The 27,903-nt window shown below is 37.0% G+C and overlaps 1 protein-coding gene and 1 pseudogene across 1 annotated transcript in view; both read left to right on the forward strand.

The window, feature by feature from the left end:
* LOC111152333 (KH RNA binding domain containing, signal transduction associated 2) overlaps positions 1-27,903 on the forward strand; it is a 574,955-nt gene that overhangs the window by 418,735 nt on the left and 128,317 nt on the right. The gene's annotated exons all lie outside the window — the stretch shown is intronic.
* Positions 10,072-27,903, forward strand: part of LOC111152402 — a 97,684-nt pseudogene continuing 79,852 nt past the window's right edge.

The following is a 27,903-nucleotide window of genomic DNA, read 5'->3' on the forward strand; positions in this document are numbered from 1 at the left end:
GTGTGTGTGTGTGTGTGTGTGTGTACATAACGGTAAAGAGAACGGGGCCTTGACATTTCAGTAGGTTGTTCCTATTTAATTTGGGGTGGTGGCAGAGTTAATTAAAGTGATCCTTAATAAACCATGGTCATAGTTGTGGGAGGTTTTTAATTTTCTATTATAAATAACAAAAGTAAACACAATGCTGCACACACACACACTCAATTTATAGACTACTTCCATAAATCACTTAAGAGAACTAGAATTGCTGGCCCACATTCCATTTTATGTTTTTGTTATATCTCTTTATAAATTTTTCTTAATCAAAGGCAGGATTTACACTGTATTAAAGCAAATAGGGTATATTTTTTTGCTCAGTTTTCCAGGAGACATTTTTAGATAAGGAAATAAAATAGTCATATTTGTTTGGGGTTTGTTAATCCTAACAACACTACAGAGGGTAGATGTGATTAGAGAAAAAATGGAAATGAGTGACCAGCAGGAAGGCTGCAGAACAGCTGAGGATGGAAGACCTGAGATCCTCAACTGTGTTGTGGCCAGAGTACTGGTTAAAAGGACCATTCAAGAGGCATTTTCTCTTTCTCAGACAAATTATTTACAGCCTTCGGGGCGCCTGGGTAGCTCTGTGGGTTAAAGCCTCTGCCTTCGGCTCAGGTCATGATCCCAGGGTCCTGGGATCAAGCCCTGCATCAGGCTCTCTGCTCAGCAGGGAGCCTGCTTCCTCCTCTCTCTCTCTCTCTGCCTGCCTCTCTGCCTACTTGTGATCTCTGTCTGTCAAATAAATAAATTTAAAAAAATTATTTACAACCTTCTTCAACAAGAACAGGCCTAAAGCATATAATAAAATTCCTTTGGTAATGGCTTGTGACAACAGTGATGTAGGTGGGAGAAGGGAGGTCAGTGTTCTAAAGCATCCTTGTTGCCCTGGGTTCTCTTAGACCCACCCCTGAGGAGTGGATCTAAGAGACCCACTACCACTCCCTTCAGAAACATTGCCTTCGCCTCCCCTCAGCAACTGTCTGCGCTAAACTGAGAGGAGCAATTCAATATTTGAAATTAGACTAGGGCCTGAAATTATTATAATTCAACTTTAATAGAAAACACTTTTGTGTATTTTAAATAAATTTTAGGCCAAATGACCCTGATGATCGACTCTGAACTTTTCAAAGTGCAGGTGCCTAAAATCTTTCGTGGAAGTGTGATTAGTATAGGTTATAAGCAAACCATACTTAGATAAGTAAATCAGCATCCACGTGGCTAGAGAAAACTGCAAATATTTACAGAAGTCTCCAAACTGGAATAGATGAATTTTTCAGAAATACCAATATATTTCCCAATAGTGTAAAAAAGATGACTATTCTTTTCCTAAAATTAAGTATTCAGATACTTAACACTTAGTTAAGTATGTAATAGTAGTGATAGGGGTGGTCAAAAAGCAGGTGCCAAGGGAGTTTATTAAAGCTGAGCTCTATTGGAAGTCTGACTTGTGGGTATGAGATTTTGGACTCGGTATTGATATTAGTGTTCTCACAGACATTAAGATGGTCCATTGTTATTGGTCCATTTCCATCCCAGTCAGTGAGCCAGGGATCTTCCCACAGTGCCAGCTGGGCAGCATGCAATTCTCGGTTTCCACCATAAGGTGAAGATTGGTTCTAGCAAACCTTTAAGCACAAGGGAGATCTTAAAAGATCTTTATCTGCTATAAAATTGTAAAGGAGCTTAATTGTGGTCTGTGATTCGTATTAATAGCATTTTATGAATCTCATTGAAAGCTCCTCTGTGTCATTGGGAAAGATTTAGTTTAAAAAAAAAAAAACACCTCTTTTCTCTGAGGGGCATTACTTGTCAGGCCATTGAAATCCAAAGTCAGTGCTAAGGACAGCTACATTTTCTTAGACTTAGCAGGTTAATGGTTAAAGCCAGCCTATTATTAATAATCCTCAAAAAGATGCTAATTTCTCTACTTTAGAGCTGATTAAGGAGATTTTTTAGTTGAATAAACCTTAAGGTTTTGTACTTCGTAAGTTATTTCTTTTATAAGGGAAATGTTTCAAAGTAGCGTACCTTTTATTAACATGTAAGCAATTTCTAAGTGATGTTTGAAAACAGAAATAATTCTTTTAATTAAGCAACGTATTACTGTTGAAGTTTAATTTTCAAAGAGGCGAAATCATTACTGCCAGCCAAATATTATGGGAATCTGTGCCAAAGATTCTATTTAACTCATAAATTAATGAGGGGGGAGCAGTAATACTGTGATCAGTTCAGGGAGCATTTGAGAAGTAAAGGTATTTATAGGCAGTTTAACAAAGAAATGTCAAGGCAGCATAGAAACTGGTTAATTAGATACGAACTGGTTAGTATCTAACAGGCCATCAATCTTTATGGCTATCTGTTCCACCAGACAGAAATTATTTGCATCTCTACTGGAGAAAATCCACAAGTTAGCAAGCAAAATCTAGGACCTTTAATGAAGAGTAAACAGTGAGCTGAGCCAAATTCATCCCTGGATAGTCCTTGGGTAGCTGTTGCTTCTGTGTGATATTTGAAGAGTGTGCTGTTCATCTTTTTGCTTTTCTTCAAAATTTTGAATAATTTTTCTGGCAATGAAGTGCATAAATTCAAATGTATGTGGAGATACATTTATTTGACTATTCAAAATTATACATCGTGTGTCTGCTTTTCAACTCAACGTAGGTTGAAAGTATAAATAAGAAATTTATCCTATCTTCAAGTAGTTCACGGCGTGAAAGGGAGATACAGACATCTTGGGATACATTTTGATAAACACAGTAAAAGAGATATGAATGAGTGACGGCCAGATTCTGAGGTGGGCCAGGCATGTCAGGTTTCAGTGATTGGGGAAATTCCTTAAAGGGATGACATGAGCTATCATGCATTGAAGAACAGATACAATATATCAAACTCCTGGAATCCAATAAAGAGAAAATAGACCTCCATCTCTCTTAACATACAGTTTCTGGAGCATTTCCTTCTGCCTTTATTTGTAGATGGAGAATTTTCTACCTATTAGCATGGTGCATACAACCTTTCCACCTGCTCATTCTCTTGGATGTATGTTAAGCAGTTTTCTGTAGATTTGTTAAGCTTTAGGAGTTTGGATGTAGAAGGAAATAGAACAGTATGTTTCATAAATGGAGTTTCATAAAATGAGGGCTGCAGACCACCTGCATCAGAATTAGGAGACTTGTTGAAAAAGCTGGTTCCTGAAAGCACTTGCCCATGAATACCTTGCCATGTCTTGCACCTGTAACTCCTGTGGATAGCCCGGCACATGATGCTACTCAAGCAGTTGCTTACTAAACCGAACTTGAGCAGCTAGTGTGGTAACAGATGGTTGGCTAGAGATGAGGGGTTAGAGATTACCAAAAGTGTGCCAGTAAACCAAGGAGAAGAGGAAGCAAAAGTATCGAACAAATCCCCATTGTGAGAGGGCAGTGATTTCTCAGTGTAACAACAATAAAATCAGTTCATAACATTAAGCAGAAGCAATCATTTTAAAAGACTTTACCAAATGTTTTCTAACCTGTGGAATACAATTAAACAATTACATTTATTGCTCCAAATAGCATACATCTCTCTATTAATAACTTCCAAATTGTTGGGGGAAATATAATTAAAAGCAAAATCTTCTCCCAATACAGAAATCCTTTCCACAAACATAGTACAGAAAAAACAAGCCAGGTCTATTATTGAACAAGCATTACACCAGAATGTGCTGCACACCACAGGCAATCCACTATAAGAATGCAAAAACAGAAAGAAATCTCCCCTTTTTATATAGCCAAATAAATACAACCCTTCCCACATATGTTTCCAAGATAAACAATACCTAGTCATGGAGTGAGAGGAATTGGCAGCACCGTTTGTCACTCATAGTTTATCCGAATTTTATCTGGCTACCGGGGTGACCATCCCTGTTGCCTAATTGGCTTTATCCAGAGGAAAAACAAACTTCTCATGAGGATAAAACAAAACACTCATAAGGACGAGTGCAGGTAGTTTTGCAACTTGGAGCAAGACACCCACCAAAGTTACAATCCTGCCTTCCCACAGAAACTGGGACACGGGCGTGTTCTCTCTCTTGATGTTTACATTTCACGGAGATGACGGCTGGGTCTTTGAGAAAGACATCCCTGGGTCAGAAGGCTGACAAAAGCCCATGGGATCTTCAGAAGGATTTATACACATTTCAAAGAGAGGAGGAAGTATTTAGAATCACAAGTTTTCACAGTAAATACCCTGAGAAAAAGAGGGGAAGAAATTCCCTTATTTTCACCAGGAAGAAGCTACCTCTTATTTTTAATTTGTGTATGTCCTTAACACCGTAGAAGGTCAACACTGGGAGAAACACTGTGTGACCTTATAAGACAAAAGAAAAGGTAGAACCACTTTCTTCATCTAGGTGAGTTCCTATGGTTTGTATTAAATGACCATAATACACTTGATATAAAATGAAATTTTCACTCAGTAAATGTTGAAATGAAGGTCCTTTCTCAGGAAAACTTTGTTCGTTATAATTTATTTACTCTCTGTCTCTACTGCACTAAAAACCGTCATATATGAATTGCCATAACTGTCATTTCACTGGAACAAAATAACACTTTTATTCTATTTTTAAAATACACTGAAGGAAAAATTATTGTAAATGTAATTTTTTCAATGTTTTGCTCTTTTCTCGCTACAAATTACTCGATAATGGCCTGTGTTTATCAGGTATATTTCTTTTGCAAGGCCTTTATCTTACAGTTTTAGAACCACCAGTTTTTGTGGTGTTTATTTTTGGAGTTCTTGCCTTATACAGGTGTTTAAGGCTTATAAAGAGTATCTTCTAGTTTTGAGAATTGAATTATAAATCTCTGTAATTACTGCAGGACTTCTTAGTAGACAGAGAAAACTGTATTTGCAAGTAGTATTTTTAAGTGCTAACTCCAGTTTCTGAGATGGAAACATACTTAAATGGGGAACTATTCAAAATAGAGCAAAACTCAGCTCAGGCAGACTTTTTCACCTCATTGGCAACAGGTAGACACCAACCGGGCACTGTGTAACCCAGCAAGAAGGCAGCGACACATATGGGACACGGCAATACGATTCATTATATGGGAATTGTAGTCACTTTGGTTGGGGTAAATAAGGGTAGCAACTGTGGTTTAGGTTCCCTGTTACATGAAAAATTCACTTATAAGTTGACATATAAGGTATTATCCATGCAAAATATAATTTGATCAGTAGTCTAGAACTTGGTCTATGTTACCTTGCCTAGCAATGGTAATTACAGTAATATTAAATAAATGAAGGAGGTACAGCTTCTATGAAACTCTACTAGTGTTCCTTTGAAAGAATGGTGGAAAGAGATTGAGATCTTAGACTTAGTTTCCTCACATCCACAACCAATAGCAGTTAGTGAGGCATATTCTAAAATTCCATTGGCATCAACTCTGATCCCAAAGGTGAGTCAGAACTGGGAAGTGATACATCCTGTGCCATCACATACTACTGGAAAATAGGAAAATGCCCTAATATACATGTTTGCATCAAAAGCCACGAGGTTTTTTTTTTTTAATGATTTTTATTTGTGTGGGCTCGTGTCAATCATACTTATTTTAAACAGAGATTCTGTAAAATTTAAAATTCCCAAAGGAAGTATATCATGACATATATCATACTAAATAAACACTAAATAATTAAAATTCGTAGGGTTTACCTTGTTCTCTGTTCAGCACATTTTCTCTCTCTAAGCATGTAATATTTATGTAAACCAGCCTGTAGGGGAAACAAATGCAAAGTAGATACAATTTCTAAAGTAGGGATATTGAGCTGTGTTGATTAATTTAATGAACAAAAATTGACTGAACAGAGACCACGTTCAAGGCAGGGTGAAATAAAATGCTGGAAATAAGACATGAATGAGAGACAAGGAAGGTAAATACTCCAGGAAAACATATAGCAGAGTATTTAGTACAATGAAACTGTAGTTTTACGTGAGTTCAGGAGGAGAGAGAATTGGAATATCAGGAAGGATATACAGAAGCTGTAAGTTCCTTCATTTAACCATAGATTAGTTTTATCTATGACTTATTTACTTCTTTCATGTTTGAATTTCTCCTTCGTGTCAGGCACTCTTCTAGTCACTGGGGTTACAGCAGGGAACAAGACAAAGCTTTCGCTTTCATGAGATTTCCGTGTTACCTATGATGGACGCGAGCCCTGTGAAAAGGATGGAGTATCAACGGGCACGGGCGGCGTGAAATGAATGTAGGCGGCAGGAGATCCCAAGGATCATGACAAGAATGTGCAAGAAAATAGGAAAGAGGAAGGAACAGATCCGGCGCCTGCACTATAAAGCACATACAGGAATTAGTGGAATGTGTGGTAGGAAGAAAAGTCAAAATACCATCTTGGAAGTTATACCAAGATCAAAAAGAAAGTGATAGTGAAGGTTTTTGAAGAGAGGAACACTGTAACAGAATGTGCTTTGAAGATTCAGTGTGTGGGGAAGTCAAAGAGGTGGGGTGAAAAGGACCCACACGGGTTAAGAGATCATTTTTACAGTCCCGGTGAAAGGTAATAAAGTATCTGAAATCATGGAATATATTTTGAGAAATATGGTATTGAGGCTTTAAAATGAAGTTATTCTTGTCTGAAAGATAGAACTCTATCTTCATTGGACTTCCAGGAACAGAATCAACACGTAAAAATAGCGTGATCCCATTCCTTCTTCTCCTACCCAAAGGCAATAGAAGAACCCCCCCCCCAAAAAAAAAACAACAAAAAAAACCAGCTTAGATTTTTAAACAAGTGTGAATGTTAGCGATGGTTTAATTCTCATTATCTTAAACAGAAAAGATTGCCATATTAAGCACATTAAAGAAATTCAAACAAAGAGAATTAGGGGTTCATTCAATAAAAAGACTGGTAAAAAATAATAAATGATAATTGGGGGCATTAACAATTATATTTTTAAGGGGCTCCTGGGTAGCTCAGTAGTCTGCGGGATCTAGGTTGGTTGGCAGATAGAGCTCCGTTCTCAGCATGGAATCTGCTTGAGATTCTCTCTCTCCTTTGCCCCACCCCAGCTCTCGAGTGCTGTCTCTGAAATAAATAAATCTTTTTAAAAATTATATTTTTAAACAGAATCCTGGGATTTTTAAATAAAAATGTAGTTGAAATATTTATACTTGAAATACTTCTCAAAAGAAATTAGTCCAAATAAGCTTTCTATGAGCATATGGAAAAATAATGGCCTAACAATGTCTAATAGGAAGATGCTTATCACTTCATGAAGGCATCAATAATAATGTGTATTTTTAAAGATATAGTTCCATAACCTAAACCTTTTAAAAGTGTAAATTCACGTACCATAACCTAAACCTTTTAAAAGTGTAAATTCAGTGATTTTTAGTATATTGATAGTTGTGCAGCCAACACCAAAAACTAACTCTAGAACATTTTTATCATTCCAAAAAGAAACAGTGCCCATTATCGGTTGCTCACAGCCCATTCTACTCTCCCTCCAGACCCTAGCCAGTGCTGGTCTCCTTTCAGTCTCTGTGGATTTGCTTATTCTGGATAGCTCCTAAAAATGGAGTCCTACCTGTGGCCTTTCGTGTCTGGCTTCTTTCACTTAGCCTAATATATCAAAATTCATCTATGTTGCTGCACGTGTGAGTACTTTCCTCCTTTTTAGGGCTGAACAATATTCTGTCTTGTGAGTATGCTACATTTTGTTTATCCGTTCATCAGTTGATGGCAATTTGGGTGGTTTTCACTTTTTGGCTGTTAGGAATAGTGCTGCATTGAACACTTGTGCACAAGCTTTTGGGTGGGTATATTTTCAATTCTCTGGGTATATACCCAGGAGTGGAGTTGCCGGGTCATACAATAGCTGTGTTTAACTCTTTGTGGAGCTGCCAGTTTTCCAAAGCCACCGCACCACTTTCTATTCCCGCCAGCAACGCGCGAGAGTTCCAGTTACTCCGTCCTCTCGCCAGCACTTATTATCGTCCATCTGATGTGTGTGTTTTGTCAGCGGTTGTAGAAGCCCTCTTATGCCATGGCTCACTGGCGCCTTCTCCACTTTTTTGACACATGGGACAAGCTACTCAGTCGGGACTAGGAAGCAGGCAGAATCTCTCCCCTCTTCACTGTGAGTGAAATTTGAGTCACACACGCAAAGGGAATATAGACTGTCATTATTCACAACAAGTTTTGAATGTGAACGTGTGCGTCTCATCGAATAATGAAAACACGTCTCTCACAGCCAGGATGCCAGGCCCTGTCAGCCTACACAGCGGTAACCAAATTTGCTCTTCAGTATGTATGTCACTCTAATACTGCATAAATAATAGCTATTAGATTCACATGCTAAACCGGCGCTCTGACCTTGTTTTGTCAGAGGTGGCAGCGCGAAGAACCTTAGCAGCTTTCAGATTGGGTGGCTAGGTAAACATGGCTTTCGGTTAAGATCCAGCGGGAAAGCAAGAAGGCAGCAATTTCTGATGTCACAGAAGCCAAGAACACATGGGGCGAGGTGCATTTTCTTTACACAGCTCAGGATATAAAGGACAGACATTCTTCATCTGCCAGTGCAAGGAGGAAGGAACAAAAATGGGTTAGCATTGTTTAAAGCTCATAAACTGCAACCATAAATCAGCAAATTAGCTAATGATGGCCTCTGGATAGTGATACATGATGAAAAACAAATGAGGAAAGGTACTCGAGCATTGCACTTGGTAGCTGCTGAAAAAATTAAAGTTCCATCTTCATAAAAAAACTGTTTAAGGGATGTTATAAAGGGTTGTGCCCTGGTAGCAGAACAATTACTGCTTCAAATGAATATGTTTTATAATAAATGCTACCCCATCAACTGTGCTTTTCAATGCTAACTCTTGTAAATGATTCATACTGTTCCCAGGAAGAGAAAAAGTGTGGGGCTCATTTGGGAAGATGCAGTGAGTCCTTTCTCGGCAGAGTGCATGGAAATAATGAGTGTTTAACCCATACTACCAAGACCAGGGCCCTGTCACCAGGAAGGACCCAATAAATATTTATTAATGAGGTTGCTTATAAAATCAGAGAGTGCCATTAATCTTTGTAAAACCAAATTAATCTTCTGGATCTTGTTTACTTTCTGTATCTATTTTGCTGCTTTAAGTGTAATGATGAAATTTTAAGAGACTGAATTCTGTAATATTGCAAATATCATCAGGAAGTATTTGCTGAATGTTCTCCACCTGTAAAGCACCTTTGTAGGAGAGGAGGAAAATTTAAAGACATGGAGCCAGCCCTTAGAAGGGCTGACAGTCTAGTAACCATGCAAAATCATGCCTAGTACTATATTTTATTACCTATTTTCAGAGGACTTAAATGGCAGTAGGGGAGGGTAAGCTGTAAAGAAAGCTTAAATGGAGACTGGTAAGTTCCAGCTAGAGTTTATTAGATGCTTGCTTTTCCTTAAAACTAAGGAAACTAACTTTTCTTTTTTTTTTTTTTTAAGATTTTATTTATTTGACAGATATCTCAAGTAGGGGGAGAGGCAGGCAGAGAGAGAGAGAGGAGGAGGAAGCAGGCTCCCTGCTGAGCAGAGAGCCCCTTGCGGGGCTTGATCCCAGGACCCTGGGATCATGACGGAGCCAAAGGCAGAGGCTTTAACCCACTGAGCCACCCAGGCACCCAGAAACTACCTTTTCTTTTGATTAGTACAGGCAGAGCTCAAATGCCTTGAGATTTTAGGACCGTAAGTTGTTTTAAGGGCTACTACAAGGCTACAAATTCGGATTTATTTTGATTAAAAATTTTAGCTGTCATGTTTATTTCCAGGATTTAATAAACGCATGTGAAACAGGTGGCCCCCAGCGGTCGCTGAGGCCTGTTGTTTGGGCTCCCGTGTCTTCAAGTGAGTTCATAAGGATCCTTTACTGTGTTATCAGGGGATGAAAGGTGGTGAGGTTGGAGTTAGGGAGCTACTTTCTCCTCCCACAGAGCAGCAGGATGAGAATTACAGTTCTCCTCCATTCAAACCTCAGCTTAATGAGTTCAATCGGGATGCCGACATGGGAGGACTTGCTATGGAATACAGCCAGCACAGAAGTCACCGAGTGGGCCCAGCATCACCGTGTGCTGTCACATGTCGGTTTGGATAAGCAGGGGACTTCTCCCCCTGTCTCAGAGGGCATCCATAGCTATTTTTATCTCTTTCATTGCCCAAACTACTACGAGAAAGCCAGCTTAGCATTAGCTAGTTAGAAGCAGTTAGTGTGATCTATTATCATCTCTTCTTCTTGTTGCAGAGAATTGTAACCTTCAAATTGTTCCTCTCTTTCCTTTTTTTTGTTTTTTGTTTGTTTTTAGCAAGCCCCGGTCCAAAGAACTGAACGTAGCTTTAACTCTTATGTGTTACATCAGTTATTAAGAAAATATGCTATTATTAAAAGTACTGGGTTATGTGTTACCATTGGAATATATGGATTGAGATGTTGCAGGCAGCCAAACAAAATTATATTTAGGTTATCTACTTTTGTGTCAAAAGTCATTATTTTTGATGATGTAAAAAAAAAAAAAAAGATCCTTGCTAGGACACGGGCAAACATATATTTTTAAATATATGTAACTTTAATATCATTTTTAATGTAAATCCTGGGGTTTTTTTGTTCAAGTTTCTACCCATTTAAATTGAAAACATTGTAAAAGTCATTTGAAAGTTCTTGGAAAATGGCCCTTCCTTTTCACTCACACAATTTTTTGTTTTTGTTTTCTTGCCCTCATAGTAATTGAGAACAAATATTGTTATATAAAGGTAAGAAAAAAGACTAGATAGATAATTTCACTGAAAAACATTTTGCTTAAAATTAAGGCACAGACATTATGTGGATATTTTCATTACAACATATTTGCCCCAACGAGAGAAGAAACGCATTGGTCATGAACTTCTACACTCCTTTTCTCCTCCATCTTTCTTTATCACCTGTTCTTACTTCCTTCTTTCTACACCCATATGCTATTCGTGCTCCTCCTTTCAGGCAGTCTTTTTGTTTCTTTCTAATCTAAGTGTCCAAACACCTGATTTCTTGACCTTTCACCAACTTTCAATAACTTATTAACATGGCAGTTCTTCATTTTTACATTTTTGCTAACTTTCTTATTCTACAAGTCATTTCAATTTTACTATTCTAGGAAGACCAAAACCATAAAACTTTTAAAAAGTCTTAGAAAGTTTATTGACTTGTCCAATCTCACAGAGAAAATAAGTGACCAACCTGGGATTCTAACCTAGCCACAATGGACCCTATACACTTGACTGTTAAGCACTTTCACCTCTTGGAGATTAGCCTTGTCTGCTACCCATTCACCCACCTATCCATCTCCTCAATCATTTAGTCAGTCTTTCACAAATGTTTATTATTTAGTGGTTTTCTACTAGCTATGCCCTTGCTAGGTGCAGGATATTCAATGCAAAACAACTAGAAACAGTCGTGAAGTAGGGTAGGGTGATAGAGAAATTAGATGGTAAAAAGTTCGTAACTACAAATTATAAGCTAATTGGAGTAAGAAAAGTAGATATTGCCTTGAGACAGTATAAGTGACTACTTTAGACTGGAGGCTCAGAGAACCTTTGTTTTTACTGTGGAAAAGGCTTTACTATGAGATCTGGAGGATGTGAATAATAAGTCAGTCATAGCAAAGGGAACAATGTTCCAGCCAAAGGAAAGGCATCAGAAAATCCCTCAGGTGAGCAAAGGGTTGGCCTATTAAGGAAATCTAGAGTTACTGGAACACTGTAGGAGGGTGGTGAGAAAGGTCTCTGGAGAGGGAGGCATTGGCTAGATGAGTCACAACTTTTACTTATGTTGAATATTTTTTTAACCTTTTGCAATAAGAAATCTTCAAACTTTTAAACAAGAGAATATATGTACATATTTGGATTTTTTTTTAAAGATCACCCAACTTCAGCATAGGAAGTGAAATAAAGAAGTGAAGAAATAGGAACCAGTTATTAATCCATTATTTAGTCTCAAGTGAAAGATGATACTGTCTTGGCTTGCTGTGGTGATGATGGGGACCGAGAAATGTAGATGGGCTCAGGTATATTTCTATTTACAAACAATTCCAGAGCCTGGATAAATCACAGATCATTCTGGGCTTTATTTTTTTTTAAGTTTTTATTTATTTATTTGCGAGAGAGAAAGAAAGTGCACCTGAAATAAAGGAGGGGGGAGGGGCAGACAGAATCTCAAGCAGACTCCCCACTAAGCTTGGATCCCAACTCATGGCTCCATCTCATAACCCTGAGATCATGACCTGAGCCAAAATTGAGAGTCTGAAATCGAGAGTCAGACACCCAACAGATTGAGCCACTCAGGCGCCCCACAAATCTTCCTGGGCTTTAGTGTCTCCTTTATATCTTTCCTGGATTTTATACTGCATACAAGTTGAAGAAGGAAATGGAAATTAAGGAGTTTTGTTTTTTTAGAAGAGACAGTAAGATTCTTTCATTAATGTATTATGACAAGGGTGTATGTAATTATTTTGAGGTAAATTAAAAATAGAAATATTTATAAGATATATGAAATAATATTGAGAATAATGTTTTTCGTTTATCAGAAGGTTAGTGGTATGATATCCTTTCCTTAATTTTTTTATTTTTTGATTTAATCATTACTCAACTATATATGTAACTTAAGAACTGTTTTAGTTTGAACATCTCAGAAATTAAGACTTACATAATAAGTTTGACAACATAAGTGTCTTAAAACAAAGTTAGTCATGTATTTCCAAATTTTTACATCACAACGCTTGTAACCTATATGGGGGAAGTATTCTGTGTCAACACTGAACTGAGACCATCGTCATTAATTCCTTTGGAAAAATCCACATGTGGGCAGAAAGAATCTGATCAGTGTGCTTCTTTCGTGCCTTTCCCAAACCGGTCCTTCCTTTCGTTAGATCTTAAAAAAAAAAAAAAAAAGTGTGTTGTGTTTAAATTCTCTCTGACTTGTACTTGTACCGGAAGAGGATCTTTTTTTTCATTATATAGGACTCAGATATGTATTTCCCTCCGTGGCCAGCTGAAGGAGCAGCTCTTCATACTACTCCTGCAGATGTCCAAGTTCTTCACCTCCATTTCTGGTTCCAATGCTCTAGTTTCCTGAGTTGCCGAGTGAGGGTTGATCACAGAAATTGGTGAGGAAGAATGTTCCTATACACTAGTCAGTGGTCTGTTGCAAGGTGTTAATTAGGTATTCCAACTAGCAAAACAAGACAAAATAAAACAAAACAAACAAACAAACAAAAAACAAACAAACAAAAAAACAAGGGACACCTGGGTGGCTCAGTCATTAAGCATCTGCCTTCGGCTCAGATTATGATCCCAGGATCCTGGGATCAAGTCCCGCATCAGGCTCCTTGCTCAGCCAGAAGCCTGCTTCTCCCTTTCCCACTCCCCCTGCTTGTGTTCCCTCTCTCACTGTGTCTCGCACTGTCAAATAAATTAAAAACAAAAACAAAAAAAAAACAAAAACAAAAACAAAAGACACAACAACCCACAAGTGGGTTGTTTCCATATCCTCCTGCTGCCATAAAATGGCAGTTGGTCTTTTGAACCTTGTAAGTTTTGAATCAGGAGCCATCCTTACTGATGTAATCTTTCCTTATCTCTTCCCACCAATCATAATCCTTACATTGAAGAGAAGGAAAAAGAGGACAGGAATATTCATTCTAAATTAAATGTCTGAATGTTCCTGACTTACTCAAAAGCTGTCTGCTTTTTTATATCATTGTCATGAATCCATTGTTTGATTGTGACCTCTGCCAAAATAGTCAGTGTCTCATGTCCAGCCGTTGGTGCCTAAGGAAGGGATTATCTCCAGAGTAAAATGTTTGGTGTATGACAGTTGCAGAAAACCATGCAGGATTCTGTGTTAAAATTATATCCCACATATTCCCATTATTTCAGTAGTTTCTAAAATGTGGAACAATAATGTACACTTTGATTGTGACACTCAAATACCAATGCTTTGTCTTGAGAGTGTGATAGGACAAACCACGTGCTGATTTGTGAATTATATTTTCTTGTTGCTTTTTAAAAAGTTATAGTTAGCATTAGCATATCTACTTGGGTATGCAAGTTTTAAAAATAGGAAATTTGCCTTATGTAGAGTCTGTGCACAAGGGAAATCTGAGGATGTGTACGGAATACATGAACAAAGCTTCCTGCATTTAAGGTTAATCCAGAATGGCACTCTACATTTAGTTTATGTACTGTACCTTATTACACATTTAAGATCTTTTTAAAAAAAGTCCTTATATCCCTGATCTAGAAGGACTGCGTCATGGATGAATGAATTCTGCTCTACTGCTCAATAGATAAATTCTTGAACTTCAAATAACTTGTTTTCTAATATATAAATGTTTTTAAAAATAGCATTCTATCTGCATATTAATGGGGGGAAAAAAGGATTTTAAGTCTCTTGTCAACACCAACTAATTAAAGTGTAAATACTTGAGTGTCCCAAGAGTCATGGTGATTATAGGTTGCTTAACCTTCACTGCTATTAGTCTATTGTCTGTATGCCTGTATATGTGTATATTCCATCTTGAATTTCTATCTAATAGGTCTAACACCATAGGTGTAACACTATCTAATAAGTGTAACACTATATATAGCCACAGCATCATTACTTTTAGCCACTTGACACTTCATCCTTACTAAATAATTGAAGAGAGGTCATAGACATCCATTTTATTTCTCTAGTTAGTTATAGCACTGATGTCTGAATACAAATTAGATTCATCTTGCAAATAACACAAGGCAGTCACAGGATTTTTCATGCTGCAGGCACATTTTTCTTATTTATTGGAAGCATTAAAAATGTGTCCCACCTAATTTTATCTGAGTAGATAGATAATAAAACATGAAAAATTTCATAAAGTTAGAAAAAAAAAAGGCAGACTGCTTGATCTTCCTGTCTTTTGTCAGCTTTTCAGATTCATCCAATGATGCATGTGTCTTTTATATGGAAAAATTATGAAACTTGCCTTATGTGGAGTCTGTGTATAAGGGAAATCTAGAATATATGGGATACACGAATAAGATTTTTGCATTCACTACCAAAACTGCCACGCAGGAAGAAGAGGGTCCCAGAGTAGCTTGAATAACCACTTTGTGTCAAACAAAATGGTGGCAAAGAAGAGATCATGCTAGTTGATATTATTGATCAGACACATAAATGCCCTACACAGTTTTTGTTCCATGTGGTAGATAGATAGTAAAAAGGAAACCTAGACTGAGAATCAGAAGACATTATTACTATTTCAGCTCCAGTCCTCCTGAGTTGGGTGACTTGTGTGTAATACTTAAACCTTCATGAACCTCAGGATTATGACTTAAAATCTAAGGAGTGCAGTTTAATGTAGATAGTTTATTTTATTGCTCACAGTGTTTGTCATTCCTGGGAAACTTTCCCAAGTTTAAAAATAATAACACATTCTCAATATATGCATGGAAGGCTGAGGAAATAAATAATGGTCATTAGATTTCAAAGTGGATTCATTCATAATGCTGCAGGATAGTCTTCATTTTCTTAGTATCTTAACTGTTCCGAGTGGAGTTTGTCTTAGAAGTGTGGCATGTGTTACATGCAGCGACGACGCAGTACATTTATGTCTGTATTTTTGGAATCCAGAAATGATGTCAATACCTATGCTTTTATTGTAGGAAAGTAAAGCAAAATTTTTTTCAAGGGTTTGGGAAAACATCACATACATTCTATGTTAAAAATAGTAAGTCCTTGTCTTTCCTCAGTACCCTGTTCTGTTCAAAGCTTTTTCATATTCATTATCTCAGTAGATCCTGGCAGTGGCAGTGCAAGATGGCTCTCGCTGGTGGCACTACCTCTGTGCCGCGGGAGAGAGAAATGCAACGCTATGATTAATGAGCTGTGTCTGAGGTTCACACACAACTGATTAGTAAAGGACCCTTGACACTGACATAGTGATTTTTCTTACACCTCACTGCTACTGCAATTAAAACACATTAATAAGAAATATTGAAGAGAATGACTGTGGAGGCATAAGAAGAGTGTTTTTAAGGAACTTTTCTGCAGGGGATAGAGTCTGCAGTTGTCACCTCCATCCGCGTGAGTCAGAACGTCAGTGGTAGATGTTGGCTGCGTCTCTACAGACTTAAAAGCTCCAAAATTCAAATGATGAACCTCAGCTCTTCTCACTTTCCCAATCAAATTGGTAAATTAAAAAAAAAATCTGACAAGAGTAAAATCTGTGATAGGGAAGGCATCATTCTGGCAGGGAAGAATTCCAGGGAAACACCGATAAATGTACTTCTCATCCCTTTGCATTGCTCAGTGTGGGTGCTTAATGTTTGGAAAAAAGTAAGGAAGAAAGAGAAAGAGATGAAGGAAGGAAGGGGGAAAAGAGGAGGAAATGAATTAAATAGCATTCCTATCAACAATTCATATATTTATTATTTTAAAAATTTACAATGGCAAGTTTTAATAAATCTTATGGTAAATATGACTCCAATTTATAACTAAACATAAAATAGAATTGTATTTTCCTATTGAATTATCCTTTTAAACATAAAAGACACCTATGCATTAAGATTTAACCAACATGACTTATTGTTTATATACTCTTCCTAATGAGAATTGGATGGTAAACTCTTCCAACAATGAGAAGGCAAGCAAGTCTCTCTACCTTATGATTCTCAGCTGCTAAACATGATGGCACAGTGACATCTTTGCTTTGCTTCTAGAGTAACACACATAAAAAATGTAACTACAATAGATGCCCTTAAACCAAAAGGAATTAACTTTTGAGAATATTCTTTACTGTAATTATGATAAAATTAAAACAGAATCAGAACTACCAAAGGTGAAAAAACTCATCCTCTCTGCTGTTAATTAGTTTTATGATGCTAAGTGATTACATTTACATGTTCACTTCATTATGAAGTTTCATTGCGTCTTATATTTCATATGCTGATTAAACACATATTTTTGTTTTTAAATAACAATACTGAGAAAACTTTTGCATTCCAAAAATGAAGAAAATACACTTGGCCACACAAAATGGTTCTCATTATATGATTCACTCTGTCTTAAGAGCTCTTCTTCTTTTTTATGCTATTAATGTTTAGTAATATGTTCAGAAATGGTATGAATGGTTAAATAAAAGTAAAATAGAAATACTCCTGAGGCTAATGGAAATACAGGTGAAGTCTTGTTTGCATGGAAAATGAAAATAAAATGATTTTCCATTTAGAAAATCTACCCATCTATATAAATCAAGTCATCACTGTTTATCAGATGTTTGTCCATTTCTATGTTATGTCTATGTGTAGACTTCAGCCAATCTCTGGTTGTAACAGTCATTTGAAAAAGGTTCAAATGAAGGGTAGAGGGCAACAGGGAGGTGGGAGAGACAGAAAAATGGCCAGAGGAAAGGAGGAAGGGAGGAAAAGAGAGATAGGAAGGAGAGAGTTTTTCTTTTTTCTTTCTTAGTTTTAAAGAAATTGAGAGTTGCTCAGGGATATTATGTTCTTTCAATAGGTTTTCTCAAAAAGTCCCAGAAATATATTTTGCTGGAGAGAAACTGGGCACAAGTTCAGTGTAACCATAGTATTTTTCACTCCAAAGTGTCTGGAGAAGCACTTGCCCTTGGAAGAGCTTTTCAAGTCATTAAAGCCTGTCTTGTCCAACTACCTCGAATGATGAATGATGGAGAACTATATGCTGGGGTTTCATTTAATTTGTATCTGGAAGGAATGTTATAGCTCACGACCAAATGTCTTCCAAATAAACACCTTGTTGATTGATGTGACGCATCATAAGACAGAAGGTTTTTTGAATTGGGAATATATGATAGGAGCTGAACATATGGTTTTATAAAGGAAAAGAAACTCTTCCAGAATGTGTGAATGAAATAGCATTTTCAAAGCTATTTCAAAAATATTATATTTTAGAGATGTTAACAATTGCCCGACCTAGAATTTAATCAACAGCAAAGATTTGAAAACACTCCAGGACAAAGAACGTAGGTAATGTGAAAAATGTCACTCCGGCAAGAAAGCATTGCTAATAAATTGTGATTCTGTGCTATAGAAATCATTCATACCAATGTCAATAATAGCTCCACAAACTGTAATTTCATAGATACTGAGATATCCAAACAGCCTGCCTATTTTGTCTTTCAAGTTCTATTCTGGGAAACCCTTGAAATAATTAAAAAGAGATGGTGCTTTTTAGGAAAGTTGTAACCAAAAGAAGTTGTCAAATTATAACTCGTGTGTATCAGTCTACTCTAGTTATAATTTATTAAGATATTTAGAAAATTTACTTTCAACTTATTATTTGCTAAGATTAAATTAGTGTTAATTTCAATTTACTATTTTAAACATAAAAATATGAAAACTAAGTCTGATTGATCTTCAGCAACGTTTAGGAATTACATTCTTTGCTATGACTTAAAACAAAAATAGTTCTGAATCAATCATACAAATCCGTTTAGACACAAAGGGCTTTGAGACTCCCATCCCACAGGTCTTTTAGATTCCAAATACACCAAGCATCAGCAGCAGCCAGATCATGACTGGATACCATCATCTATCTTTGTCCTTCTGGACCATTCTTAAGTAGTTTGGTTATTATCAGCTGCCCTAATCCCTTACAATGTGCTAGTTGCTGAACATGATACTTAATGGCTTAAAACAGGCTCTTAACAAACATTTCCTCATGTGCTTCTCCTAGCAATCCTTTGAGAGAAGTATTCTAATAATCTGGTTTGAGGAAAACAAAACCAGGGCTTTCCCAAGGCAAAAATGGCAGCAGAATTCAGTTTTCTTGCTGTCAGTTTGCAGCCTTTATTTACTTTATTATATTATTAACACTTTTGAAGCTAGTTGAGGATTTGACACACACACACGCACACACACACACACACACAGAAGAGGGAAGAGACTTTTTTTTTTAATTTTATTTTTTATAAACATATAATATATTTTTATCCCCAGGGGTACAGGTCTGTGAATCGGGGAAGAGACTTTTAAATTAGAAGGTATGCAAGCCATACTCCAAATCATAATTCATAATTTAAGTGGCCTTTTTTCTAAGGCCAGGCTTGAGTGAAATATCCTTTCATTATATTTTTTTATCCATTCATTATAATATTTAGAAATAACTTAGAACATTTACTACTTTTCCATTTTATTTGTATACAAATATATTCACTTCATATAATGACTTATTATCCCTAATTATGCTTAGAGTATGTTTATTATGATTAAGATTGCCCTTGGAAATTGTTATAGAAAATTACTGTGTAATCAAGTTATTTCTTAAGTTATTCTTTACTGGCATATTTTGAATAGCTAGATAATTTCATCTGTGTTTGCCAATAAGGAATTTTTAAAAAATATGTTATCTCTATAAGATTTAAGATATTTGAGAAATTTCAGATAAATCTATTGACCATATTATGTGCATTTAATGTGCACTGAACATATAAATTATGTTCCTAAAAATACTGGAAGCTTCCCTCCGCCACCGCCCCCCCCCCTAAAAAAATACAGGACGCTTCCAACCTTTGAGTTATACCATAAGGTTTCTTATCTTAATCAGTTGCTTGGAATTCTTCTCTGGAAAAAAATATTATAAATATTAACTACGATCTCAAGACATCCTTCAAAAGTTCCTTTTAATCATAGTATACAGGAAGGAAACAAATGGTAGGAATATTTGGTAGAAACCTATAATTTATAAATTAAAACTAAGGGTATTGTTGCTATGAGCATTGGGGTGCATATGGCCCTTCTTTTCACTATATAACAGAGAAATGATTGAATAAATTGAAGTTACCACAAAAGTCAATCAATCAATCAATCAAAGGGCACTTTATAAATCCTAGTGTACATAAACACACACACACACTTGTCCTTTTGTCTTCAGAAATTGTGCAGTTGGTGATACATTAAGTGTAAATAGATATGTTACTTTTTTATTATTTGAGTTTTTTCATAGTATAATGTAATAGGATATTAATAACAAGTGAGCCATTTGATAATCTTCCAGAATTTAAACAGCAAAAAGATAATGCTAGAGGTTCTTTAGGCTAAGAATTCCTTTGGTATAGAAACTCCTGAACAAGTCATACGAAGGCCTAAGGAGCCTTAACGCTAATAACAGAGATTTACCAGATTTATAAAGAAGGAAATCACTGAGCTTCTGACCTGTCATTGTATTCAGTGCACTTTTAAGTATGGCAAGAAAAAAAAGTATCTGATCTAACTACATCGTTTCTCAAATTGTCAGATATAAATTTTCCAAATTCAAACATCCCTGAAAAAGAGGTACATCTTAGAGTCAAGAATTTAGTTGGGAGCATTTTATCCTTCCTTAGTGGTATATGAAATGATGGCCTATCTTATAACCATCTTAGATTTGATGAAATAAAGTGTTATCAAATCTCCAACTTATACACATCTCTCATATTTTTGAAATTGTATTATCATGACTAGTAGTAAGCCCTTAGAGTGTATTACTACCCATAAGCATGCATATATTTATTTCAACTTCTCCTCTACCTTTGGCTCAGAGGTAGAATGGCAGGCTAGCTTTAATTGGGACCTAGGCCATGACATTAAACCTACACTGGGAAGCCAGGGATACAGCTGCCAAGTTAAAGCAGACAGACTAATAAGAAGAGGTTGGACTGCCAGCTTCTTTGTCAATGAGAAAAGAAAGGAAGTGGAATCAAAAGCTTCAAAAGATAAATTCTGTACAGGATGTAGAAATGCAGAATTCAAGAATAAATGGAGATTTCAACATCCATCTCTCTCCATCACTTTAGGGAAAATTGCAGATAGGCTGCCAAAATTTTCTATCTCTCACCAGTTATCCCTTCCAATTTCTTTTCATAGACAGTGACTTTGGAAAGAATAAATTTGGAGGAGACTTATATAGGTATTAGAGAAGATCTGTAACAATAACTCCTGAATTTACAGCTCTCAATGCACCATTCCTGCACTTCCCTCTGGACTTGCCCTGAACTGGAAAAGACAACACTAACCACTCAAAAGTTGACTAAGCTGAGATGAATCCACATTGGCTCTACCCCCATCAGTATGCCCTTGACCTTCTTATATTATCTACTTCATAAACTTAATTAGAGAGGACATGGAAAGTGTGGATTCACATTGCAAAAACCCCATATTTCTTTTCTTTCAAGCTTCTCAAGATGTTATATGTACAGCAAAAACTTGTCTATTTTTTTCAACTTCTTTCAAAATAGATTCAGAATAGTAAGATCCCAGTTGGGCTCATCTAGTCACGCACCTCTGTTCTCTCAATCTAGCTGAACTCTCTAAAGTCCCAGATGGTGGGTCCAATCTTTGCCCTTCCTGCACTCAAGATTGAATATCATGTATGACTCCCATTTTAAATTGATGCATTGTTGCTGACTCTCATGAAAATGATTCAGTACATGAGTTTATAGAGATTATTTTGTACTTTACTTCTGGCCTTGCTTACAATGAAACTATGTTTCCTACTATGCTTAATAGATCTATAGATACATTTTTTAATACATATGATTACTATATTCTTTTATTAGATCCTTTTGATTTCTAAGCTGCTTGGTTTATCTTTCCCTGACACATTTTATTTACTTTTACTTACATAAAGTCAATAAAAAAGAGAACTACTTAGGATCCTCAGTCTCAGCTACACATACACATACACACACACACATGATCTCAATAGCATTCTCTCTCTTCTCTCAATGTTATATGAGTGTTAATTTAAAAGGGAATAGAGAATAGCCCTATAGACCAGTCTGGAGTCAAAGACTTAATTTTTCAACAGTTTACTTGCAGTTAATGGTTTCCAGGATATATATTAATAATCCTAACCCATTGCATACTAACAAATATGTTTTCAAATGCTTTCAGGTACAACCCGAGGTTCATTCATTTATTTGGAAGACATTCATGGAGTGTCACTTACATGCCAGATATACAGTGGCATACAAATACAAATTAAAAACGTAAGGACAAATGAAGGATAGGAAAAACATACAGAGATAAATAAAAAATTTCAGCTGATCTCAAGGGTCTCTCATAGGTGGGCAAGGATGATCAGTGCGATAAATACTGTAACAGAGCTACAAGGAAGTGCAGGTGAGGAACAGAGCAGAATGGAGAGATACACGAAAATGTGGAAATAGTTACCTCCCAGCTGCCTGGGGCATACAGACAAGATGCACAGAAGAGAGGACCTTCGAGCTAAGATGGAGGATGAATAATACTTGTAGTGACTTAATCATGTTATGATGAGCTCTTGATATTTTATCAGATGCTAGGTTAACATTGAAATGGAAGAAAATAGATAACAATTAACCATACAAAGAATAATTAAAAGGCATTTACAAATCCCCCCCCCCCCACTCAGCCTGTAACCCCTTTTGCTAATCTGAACATAACATTCAGGTGTTAACCCTGAAGTCACCTCCTCACAGAAACTGTAGTTGACACACAGATCTAGATCCGGTGCTCTCTTTATAGTCTATTAAGATACCCCACACTTTTCCTTTACAGCCTTTATCCAAATTTGTAATTATATGCTGTCTGTGTGTTTATCTGTGCCCTGCTTCCTCATTAGATGCAGGGTCAGATGGCCAAGTTGGATCCCTGGATCGAAGATTATATCCAGCCTTAAGGATACAGGCACTCCTGATGCTCTGACAAAGGACAGAGTTCTGCCATCAGAAACTTCTTCCAGGTCCTTCTTCACAAATCAGACTTGTCCCAGAATAATCAGTGATGTCTCTAGGTGGGTCCTCTGGATTACCTTACAGAATAGGGAGCATTTATATTAGGCAATATCTCCGTTTTATATCTGCTATGAACTGAATTGTGTCCCCTCAAGATTCATTTATTGAAGCCCTAGCCCTGAGTGTGATGGTATTTAGAGATGGGATCTTTGGGAGTTAATTAGGTTTAGATGAAGTCCTAAGTGTGGGCTCCTTGTGACAGGATTAGTGCCTTCTAAGTGGAGAAACCAGAGAGCCTGCTCTCTTTGTCTCTGCTGTGTGAGGACACAGTGAGAAGGCGCCATCCTCGGGGAACTCATATTGTGCTGGTGCCCTGATCTTGAACCCGCAGCCTCCAGAACTGTGAGAAAATACGTTTCTGTTGTGTAAGCCACCCAGTTAATGGTGTTTTGTTATGGCACCCTGAGCAGATGAGCACAATACCCGAGAGAGCTGTCTAAGTTATGTGCATTCTCCAGGGAACTATGCCTCATAAATCCATAGATTCTGGATTTATTGACCATATATGGAATTTTTTAACCAGGGTCATCCTACCTAGCTCTTTCAATAGAGAAAGATCCCATCCTTCTAGCAAGTGTGATGTGTCTTACTCGATCTGGTAGATCGAGAAAACAAATTGGGTTTTCTGTCTTCTTTTTTCCTCCAGAGCAACACCCATACTCCCACTTCCACAAAGGGGGTGAAGGGATCACAGGCAGGGTGCTGTAACACCTCTGTGCCACGTGGGAACTTGAGGACAGGGGCTCTGCCTGTTTTGTTCACCACTGTTTATCTAGCACTTTGCACACTGCTTAGCACCTAGCTATTAAAAGAATGAGTAAATTAATGATGCTGATTAACTGCTGTGTAAAATTATGACTTAAAATTGTTTGTTTTAAATATGCTTCTCTGAAGCCCCAAGAAGTATATTCTCCTTCTAGTACTCGATTATTTGATTCATTGTTGAACTGACTGTACTCTATTTTCTAATGAAGTAAACAGTTGGCTTACTTTTATGTAGTCCAAACTACTTCCTTGCTAAAATTTTGTTCTTACAGATTTAGGGTCATTGAAGGAAAGAACACAGGCTTTTCAAAAAAAGCAGCAATATCTCTCCAGAGAACCACGGATTCTTTAGCAAATAAGCATTTTCAAGGCAGCTAGGAAACAATGAATTGCCCTATTATTTTGAAAATTCAACATGAGTTTCTTGAGAGGCTAGAAAGATCAAATTTATAATTAATTAATGAATCCTACCTGTATGGGCCAGGTTGCCAGCGTTGACCAGATGGAACACTCTCACATGTAATTCAAGAGAGTCAATGAAGGGACTGTTTCACGTAGGAATGGTAAAGCCGCCAGAGCTTAGTGACAGCAGGAAGCCTTTAAAACTCTGCCCTGAGGGCACAAGCACAAGGAGTACTATGGACTATGTATCTAGTACTCGGGACAATGTTCCACTACTATGGAATAAAGCAGCCACGCAGTGGGGAAGGGGGTGTCCCACAGGAGTCACTGTCAAAGCAGAGGAGAGCAGACATGGTCGTGGCGGATGAAACTCATCCCTTTCTCTTTCTCTCCTCCAATTTCTTGCAGTGCCTTCCATTGGCCTAATTAAAGAAAATGCTAGGAGGTGGCAGAGACTTTATGTGACACAATCTGTAGAGGTTAGCCTCCAAGGCACAGAGCAGAGTAGGTGAGGCAAAATAATAGGTATAGGAAAGCAAACAGAAAATAACCATCAGAACTCCTAAAAATGCCTCAGTCCTCTCTCTGAAGATCAGGGACACATCTGAACCTAAGTTAGGGGAAAAGGAGAACATTTGGAAAAGCCCCTTCCATCATTTGCAACCCACAGGTCTTCTTACATCTGTTTTGTCAGGGTAAGGATGTCCCATCTCTTATTTTTGGAAGGGAGAGAAATCTTTCAAGTGGTGACATCCTAGTTTAGCAGTGTTTCTTTAAAATGTTACTTAATAATTGGTTTTATAGTGCTTACTGTGTGGCAGGTGCGGCTTTAAAAATTTCGGCAAATACTAATTTAATTTTATCCTCACACAGTGATATGAAGTAGACTCTATTCTCTTCATCCTCATTCAGTGTGTGAGGAAACCAAAAGCAAAGAAAAGTGAAGTGGTTTGCCCTCTAGTTCACACATCTGAACTGATGCTCTTGGGCTCAATGTCCATCCTCCGAGCTTCTAGTCTTTTGTGGGGGACTTGTTGCATGACCACATTCCCAGTAGAGATAAATTGTAAATGGTGACCACGTCAACAGATCAGAGGTGGTGATTTTTTTGCCCGTGAATTCTCACAACCCACTCAACTATCTTAACTTGTTCGGAAGACCTTTAGAGAAAATGCATTTTCTACTCACAGTCAAAAGCTACTGCAAACACCCTTCGAGATAATTTGGGTGTAAGTGTCCACAGACTGGGGTGCTATTTATCAGAGCCAAAGATTTAGAGGATTAAGTGAGATTAGAGGCAGAATTATGGCAGCCATTAATGTAACCAAATCTAGCATGTATATTGTCAATCCCAAAGACTCCGAGTGTGTTTCCCAGGATGGAAACTCTATTTTAAGTTGATAATTCACTTACTTTCCTAAGAAAGAAAATGCACAAACTGTCAAATGATAATTCTTTGACAAATATAGTTTTTAAAGACCTCAATAACTTTTATAAAAATAGCCTTTTCACATAAATGAATTCCATTTCAGAACGTAAATTATATCCTTTTCCAAATGCTTTTGGCTAATGAAATAATTTATCCCCTGATTTCAACTAAAATAAAATGAATATTAAAGTGAATACTGAATTAAATTTGTAATAAAAAGATGAGTCTCTGTGAAAATTTTCCAGAGAAGAGCTGTGAAATTATAGAATTTAAACACCCCAGCACCATAAATCTACCTAGTTTTAATACCGGTAAAGTGGACAGTCGGCCGTTTGAATGACAGGACTATAATTATGCATTACTCTCATTTGGAAAATACATAGTAAATTTTATTTCTAGGGAGCTGTTTTCCAGTAAAGGTCTGGCAGTCATTTGCAGACAATCTAACAACTGAACCCAGACCACATCACAGTATCACCTAAAACAAGCAAATGAGTTGATGTCTTATTGAAAGTTAAACTCCTAGTTATGTGTGTTGTATGAATTTTCAGGGTACCTTAATTTTCCTGAAGTATTTGAAAGTGGCAGTTCTAAAATGTGTGTCTTCCTGTGCTCAGATCCTTGTACAAAGTAGAGTTTGTGCTTTCAGTAGATGTTGACTAGACAAGGCGTATGAAATAGGAGCACAAGTTTTATTCAGCTCAGAGCTTTCTTGGCCATAAACACGGGTGCTTAATGCTCTCAAATACTCTTTGAATTTTTAAAGTCATGCATCTCTTGTATTATCAAAACAAGGGGAAAAACTGTCTTCTAGGGATATACTGAAGATAAAACTAAATGCATTTTCTTATCACCAAATTAAGAAAGGGTCAGTAATAGTCAACATTTTTACATGATTTAACATGGATTAAAGATCCAGTATTTTGGAGTGTGTTATTTCAGGCCTATTTCTTCATTAAGAAACCCATATACATGTTTTAGTGGTCCCTAGTTTCCCAGTTTTTATTTTTTTATCCCCCGATTTTGTGGAAGCCACACATTTTTGAAAACCATAAATTTGAGCAGCCTTTACTTCCAACACAAAGTCATCCAAAACACACATAAATACTCCAAAGGCAAACTATGCTATAAGGAAGTAACTATTTCTAGGTACCTCCTGATAGTGAGGAAAATAAATAATAGGAAACCACTTTGATGTTATTATACCATTGAAACCATTAAACTAGTCCGCTTGCAATGTGATCACATTCTGGGAGAAATAACCTATGTCAGGACGACTTTGTGGAAGATATTTTGTTTCTGAATTTGCTTACTTGGGGCACTGGGCTATCTTCTATGAGTTCCATCCTATCTCCACATCTAGAAAGGGCTTCTTTAAATGAGAATTTTAGGAAGAATAGCAGTGATGTGTTGTGAAAGACTGAACTCACATGCTTTATCAGGACAGAACATATTTAAAATATTTTAACTTAATAAGAAAAATTATATAGACTCTAATGAAAGATTCCAATATTCATTCCTAATTTCTTCTCCCTAAAGAGCTGGAGAGAACCCTTAGGAAGAGCTGTGGTATAGCAACAGTAGAATGTATGGCACTTCTTGACTGTAGCAGACATGGCTAATCCATCCTCGTGGTTCTTTTCTTATTGTGTCCTTAGGGGCTTGGACTCTACCTCAACTTAGTAAACTAGGCAGACAACATCTATCAGAATTACCACATCATTCATTATTTAGCACTTATATGTTAATCTAGGCATTGTGTAAGGTACTAGAGATTCAACAGTGAAAAATACATACATACATACATACATACATAGGAATGGCATCTCTGCTCGAGGAGCTAACCAACTGGTGGAACACAGTTTTAAAAGCAGCTAATTATAGTAGACTGTTTTGGGGATTCCATTGGAAATAATACAGGCTATCATGGGTACCAGAGAAAAGAAAAACAGATTTCTCTTTAAAGGGATGGGAAACACAGGATATTGTTGGTTGGGATTCAAGCCCAAGTAACAGCTTGGAGAAGGAAGATTAGAGTCTGAGAGGAGAGAGCTCCTCTGTGAGACCACATTGCTGACCTGGTACACTCACAGAGTTGAACAGAAAAGCAAGAGTATGGAGCAGAAATAGATTAGCCTAGAGAGTTAACCTGATGCTATGTAAATAATAAATTTTTAGGGTATTTTAGGAAGTTAGACATCTATCCCGAGAGAAATGTAAAACCATTAAAGGGTTGTAAATATTTTGGAGAGACTTCTGACTTTTGTAAGGAGAATTAGTGAAAGGAAGAGAAGATGGGTGTGGGGGAGGGAGAGGACCACATTAAGAGCCTGACATACTGATCAAAGTGAGAGAAAATGCTGATCTACTATAAGGCAATTGGTACTGAGGATGAAGATAAGTAGAGACATTCAAGAGACATTTAGAGGATAAATTTGACG

Source organism: Enhydra lutris, unplaced genomic scaffold, assembly GCF_002288905.1.
Source record: "Enhydra lutris kenyoni isolate GAN:26980312 unplaced genomic scaffold, ASM228890v2 scaffoldscaffold28, whole genome shotgun sequence".
Lineage (NCBI taxonomy): Eukaryota > Metazoa > Chordata > Mammalia > Carnivora > Mustelidae > Enhydra > Enhydra lutris.